Source organism: Salmo salar, chromosome ssa01 (assembly GCF_905237065.1).
Source record: "Salmo salar chromosome ssa01, Ssal_v3.1, whole genome shotgun sequence".
In the NCBI taxonomy this organism is placed as follows: Eukaryota; Metazoa; Chordata; class Actinopteri; order Salmoniformes; family Salmonidae; genus Salmo; species Salmo salar.
In genome coordinates this window covers 138,135,659-138,141,658 of record NC_059442.1, presented here as the reverse complement: position 1 = coordinate 138,141,658, position 6,000 = coordinate 138,135,659, and the positions used below count along the sequence as shown (strand labels likewise).

The window sequence follows — 6,000 nt, the reverse complement described above, 5'->3', positions numbered from 1 at the left end:
CCCCTAGCACAGATGTCCTTTGTATATTATTTATACATACTTGTGTTCGCCATGTACTTTTTGTATTGATTTGTTGTTAATAAAAATAAAAGGATTGGGAACTATTTCAAACTGGGAAGATTTTTAAATGACACTGTGTTTTAGCATAGTCGAATCCGGCCATTCTTAGAAAGTTACCATTCTATTCAGCGCATGCGCTCACTACCTGACTCATGCCCGTCACGCGAAAACCGCAGTACACATAAATTCATCCCTCCACCTATGACAAAAACAATGCCACATTTATCGTGGAGTGAGCACATGAGGAGTGTGGTTCACTGAAATATGATTGAAGCGGAATGGAAATATTTAAATGAGCCTAGCTGTAGCATTATTTAGGTAAATAGACTAGTCAGTGTCAGATTCTGAATGGCTCGCTAATAAGGGATTACTTTGTGTGCGAGTCAGCGGAGGTCGATTAAAGAAGGATGGGCTGTGATGTGTTCAAGATGGCGGCGCCCTGTGGAGTGTAGAGACTCTAACAGGTAAACAGGTCCAGTTATTGATATATAGAAATATATATTGGTGAATTTCAAACGGGGAAAAAATCGTTAGTGTAAGGCATGTGCATTATTAGGAATTTCTGATGCTCTTTCATGACTGTCAAATATATATATATTTTTTCTCCTGGTAGTTGTCGGTAATGACTTGTTTTTCTGAATGACAGCTACCGTTAGCTATATAACGTGTATTATATTTCTACAGACACTGACAATAATGGTTTGAGTCATCGCTACTTTCATGAACATGCATCTGTTGAAATCGTTTTCAGCTTACCAATAATAATTCCTGTGAAACAATCGGCTAAAACAACAAGAACCCTGCCCATTGTTCCCCTGAGTTGTTTACGACAGTCAGTGGTCATTCCAGATAGCTAGCCTGCTTGCTGGCGACACAGCCAACTAGCTAGCATTTGACTGTCATGGTGAGTTTAGTTACAGTGAATGATGTAACTAACCATTTTGTATTCAGCTGCAACTTCTTGAAATGTTGCAGCTGCTTTCTGCGTCACCTCCTGAGCAAATATTGAGGCGTAACGTAGCTACATCTCACATCAAGCTAGCTAGCTAGGCTAAAGCTAACCCATTCATAGACGCTAGCTAACTACCTTCAGTGCCCATTGAAGATAACTTCTCCGGCCAGAAGATACTTTAAGAGCCCGACGTTCTTTCTGAACGTCAAAACGCATTGAATTCGTACAGTTTTGGAAACATAAGGGACGTATTTTTCATATCAGTAATACTTTTTTTTCTCGTAACTGCTAATTGGCTATCTGCGTCTTCGAACACCTGTGTGTTAACGAGGATGGATGCCGACTTGTCCCTGAAAAATACTGTGTTAAAACCAGTTAAAACGGTGTACGGCACAGTAGTTTGCTGAGGGGAGGATTGCTCATATTAGTGGCTGGAATGGAATTGTATTAACCAAATGGAAACCATGTTAATGTATTTGATACCGTTCCATTATTACAGCCATTACTTTGAGCCCGTCTTCCCCAATTAAGGTGTCACCAACCTCTTGCTCTACAGTAAGTGTATATTTTGTCTTTGTGAAATTATTTTTATGTGATATGGAAGTAGAGTGCTTTGTTTCTAGAACAGTACCGCAATTGACAGTCGATTCACGTTTAGATGGACTATTAGTCTGTTTTGGCTGTCAAAGTCAATTCACCTCTAAACAGAACATGTAAGGTCCTTGGACTATAAAGAGTTATGTTAGGCTCCTTTAGTCCATTATTAGGCTAAAGCTACTGCAATCCTAATTTTACTAAGCATCTTCTGTTGTTACCATACCAACATTTTGACTTCGATACCAGGTTTAGTACTAGGATACTTGATACGTCACAATACTCGATACCACAGCAAAAAAGAAGGCATATTAGCCGAAGTCACAGAATATTAGTTAAATATCATTACATTGTAATTTTTTATGTCAACATTTCAGAGGCATGTATGCATTAATGAGTCAACTAACCCTAAAACTAACCCCAAAACCTAACCCTAGCTCCTAACCCTAATTCTAACCTTAACCCTTTAGAAATAGCATTTGACCTTGTGGGGACAAACAAAATGTCCCCAGTTGATCAAATTTTTGTTTGTTTACTATTCTTGTGAGGACTTCTGGTCCCCACAAGAGTAGTTAAACACATCCACACACACAGGAATCATATTGCATACTCCTCTCTTCTTGCCTCCTTAAAACCCATTGGAGGAGAAGGTCAGAGGCGAAGGACCTATGACTTTCTCAAACAATTGGTTTTGAGGAGTTGAATGCAATTGAGATTCTCTGTCAGTTCGCTGAGACAATAGATCATCTTTGGAAGAGACATGAGAGAGCAACTGCAAATTAATATGGTTTTGGTGGCATCAGCTTTAAAATCAGCAAATTTTGCGTTATGGTATCACAAAGTCCTAGGATAGTGAATAGATTTTTTAGCTTCAGCTGTGAGCAAGCAAGGAAAGTTACCACTAGCTTCCAGCTGTAGGCTGGATTCTTGCATTGTAAAGTGACAAATTCTAGTTCCAAACTGTTTTTTATGTTCTATTACTGAAAAAGTACCTAAATGTCAGTATACTGTGCAACACTACTAGCTACAGTAGATGACCATACAATAGCTAATTAATTCATTGCATTCAACTGTAAATAAAAAGGCTTAGCTAGCTACCATAACATAATCATTATTTATTTTCTTTGTGTATTTGGGATTGACAGTGCCTTCAGAAAGTATTCATAACCCTTGACTTATTCCACATTTTGTTGTTACAGCCTCAATTCAAAATTGATAAATAATATTTTTTTTCACCCATTTATACACAAAATACCCCGTAATGACAAAATGATTTTTTTTTAATAGAAATTCTAGTGAATTTTTGGAAAGAAATACAGATCTAATTTACTTTAGTTTTAACACTCCTGAGTCAATACTTTGCAGAAGCACATTTGGTGCCTGGATTGTGCAACATTTGCCCATTATTCTTGAGAAAATTCTTCTTACTCTGTCAAATTGCTTGTTGATCATTGCTAGACAACCATTTTCAGGTCTTGCCATAGATTTTCAAGTAGATTCAAGTCAAAACTATAACTCGGCCACTCAGGAACATTCACTGCCTTTTTGATAAGCAACTCCAGTGTAGATTTGGCCTTGTGTTTTAAGTTATTGTTCTGCTGAAAGGGGAATTAATCTCCCACTGTCTGGTGCAAAGCAGGCTGAACCATTGTTTTTGCTTGTGCTTAGCGCCATTACCTATATATTTTTTTATCCTGAAAAACTCCCCTGTCCTTAATGATTGCAAGCATACCCATAACATGATGCAGCCACCGCTGTGCTTGAACATATGGAGAGTGGTACGGTAATGTGTGTCATTGGATTTGCCCCAAACGTAATACTTTGTATTCAGGCCAAAAAGGGAATTGCTTTTCCAGATTTATTTGCAGTATTACTTTCGTGCCTTGTTGCAGACAGGATGCATGTTTTGGAATAATTTTATTCTATGTAGGCTTGTTTCTTTTCACTCTGTTAATTAGGTTAGTATTGTGGAGTAACTACAATGTTGTTGATTCAGCCTCAGTTTTCTCCAATCAAATCTGTTATTTGTCACATGTGCCAAATACAACAGGTTTAGACCTTACAGTGAAATGCTTACAAGCCCTTAACCAACAATGCAGTTTTACAAAAAAATAAGTGTTAAGTAAAAAATAACAGTAGCAAATAATTAAAGAGCAGCTGTAAAATAACAATAACGAGGCTATATACAGGGGCTACCGGTACAGAGTCAATGTGCGGTGGCACCGGTTAGTCGACGGGGGATGAGGCAATGCAAATAGTCTGGGTAGCCACTTGATTAGATGTTCAAGAGTCTTATAGCTTGGGGGTAGAAACTGTCTAGAAGCCTCTTGGACCTAGACTTGGTGCTCCGGTACCGTTTGGTGTTTTGACAATTTTTGGGCCTTCCTCTGAAACTGCCTGGTTTTGAGGTGCTGGATGACAGGAAACTTGGCCCCAGTGATGTACTGGTCCGTACGCACTACCCTCTGTAGTGCCTTGCAGTCGGAGGCCGAGCAGTTGCCATACCAGGCAGTGATGCAACCAGTCAGGATGCTCTTGATGGTGCAACTGTAGAACCTTTTTGAGGATCTGAGGACACATGCCAAATCCTTTCAGTCTCCTGAGGAGGAATAGGTTTTGTTGTGCCCTCTTCACGACTGTCTTGGTGTGCTTGGACCATGTTAGTTTGTTGGTGATGTGGACACCAAAGAACTTGAAGCTTCTCAATCTGCTTCATTACAGCCCCATCAATGAGAATGGGGGCATGCTCGGCCCTCCTTTTCCTGTAGTCCACAATCATCTCCTTTGTCTTGATCACGTTGATGGGGAGGTTGTTGTCCTGGCACCACATGGCCAAGTCTCTGACCTCATCCCTATCGGCTGTCTTGTCGGAGATCAGTGTTGTCATCAGCAAATTTAATGATGGTGTTGGAGTCGTGCCTGGTCATTCAGTCATGAGTGAACAGGGAGTACAGAAGGGGACTGAGCACGCACCCCTGCGGGGCCCCCGTTTGAGGATCAGCGTGGCGGATGTGTTGTTACTATCACAGCCATTATTAAACTCTGTAACTGTTTTAAAGTCACCATTGGCATCATTGAGAAATCCTTGAGCGGTTTCCTTCCTCTCCAGCAACTGAGTTATGAAGGACGCCAGTACCTTTGTAGTGACTAAGTGTATTTATACACCATCCAAAGTGTAATTAGGGATATACCTCAAAGGGATATTCAATGTCTGTTATTTTTATTTTACCCATCTACCAATAGGTGCCCTTTTTTGCGAGGCATTTGAAAACCTCCCTGGTCTTTGTGGTTGAATCTGTTTGAAATTCACTGCCTGACCTGAGGGACCTTTACAGTTATATGTATGTGTGGGGTACAGAGATGAGGTAGTCATTAAAAAATCATGTTAAACACTATTATTGCACCAAGCCCATGCAGCTTGTGACTTGTTAAGCACATTTTTACTCCTGAACTTATTTAGGCTTGCCATAACATAGAAGTTGAATACTTATTGACTCAAGACATTTCAGCTTGAATTAAAAAACATTATTCCACTTTGACATTATGGGCTATGGAGTGTAGGCCAGTGACAACAACTCAGTTTAAACCATTTTAAATTCAGTCTTTAACAAGAAAATGTGGAAAAAGACAATTGGGTCTATAAAATTTCGGAAAGCACTGCAGACAGCTACTCTGAAATAAGTTGATACAAATTGTAGTAGGCTAGATAGGGTCTCCCTTTGTGCAAGTAGTCTATTGCACTGAATAGCCTAGCTAACTCATCGTCCTCCCTCCCTTAGCATCAGGTCCATTGTCTCAGGTTGTGGAGAGCACAGAGCACAACTAGGAAATAACAGAATTATTATAAAATTCTAGTCCAGTTGAGTCCATAGAACTTGCCTAATGGCTGCTTCAAATTAATTGAGCTAACTATAATGCTTCAGTGATGCCTCTTGCACTGTAGTGACACCTCTTGCCTAAGACACTGCATCTCAGTGCAAGAGACGTCACTACAGTCCCTGGTTCGAATCCAGGCTGTATCACATCCGGCCGTGATTGGGAGACCCATAGGTTGGCGTTCAATTGGCCCAGCATGGTCCGGGTTTGGCCAGGGTAGGCCGTGATTGTAAATAAGTATTTGTTCTTAACTGACTTGCCTACTTAAATATAAATTATAATAGATTTTGTTTCTTTTTATTTATGAGAGAGAGTGAGGGTGGCGCTTAAACGGTAGGAAGCATGAGTTTTTACCCCACCAATTTAACGTCATAGTGTGGTCAAAGACTTACTAACTTAGTTGACATCACAATCTGGTTACTTGTAAGTACAAACATTGTGTTTTTGAGTTATTACATATTTATGAACGTGTTTACGGATATCTTCTGAACTATCCACAATGTACTATTTGTCAACGT

General features: G+C 39.8%; 1 protein-coding gene across 1 annotated transcript in view; it reads left to right on the top strand.

Moving 5' to 3' along the window:
* The first annotated feature begins 265 nt into the window (after positions 1-265).
* LOC106565454 (hamartin) overlaps positions 266-6,000 on the top strand; it is a 33,710-nt gene continuing 27,975 nt past the window's right edge. Inside the window, 1 exon segment of the mRNA XM_014132609.2 lies at positions 266-524. The gene's annotated coding sequence lies outside the window, so the exon portion shown is untranslated.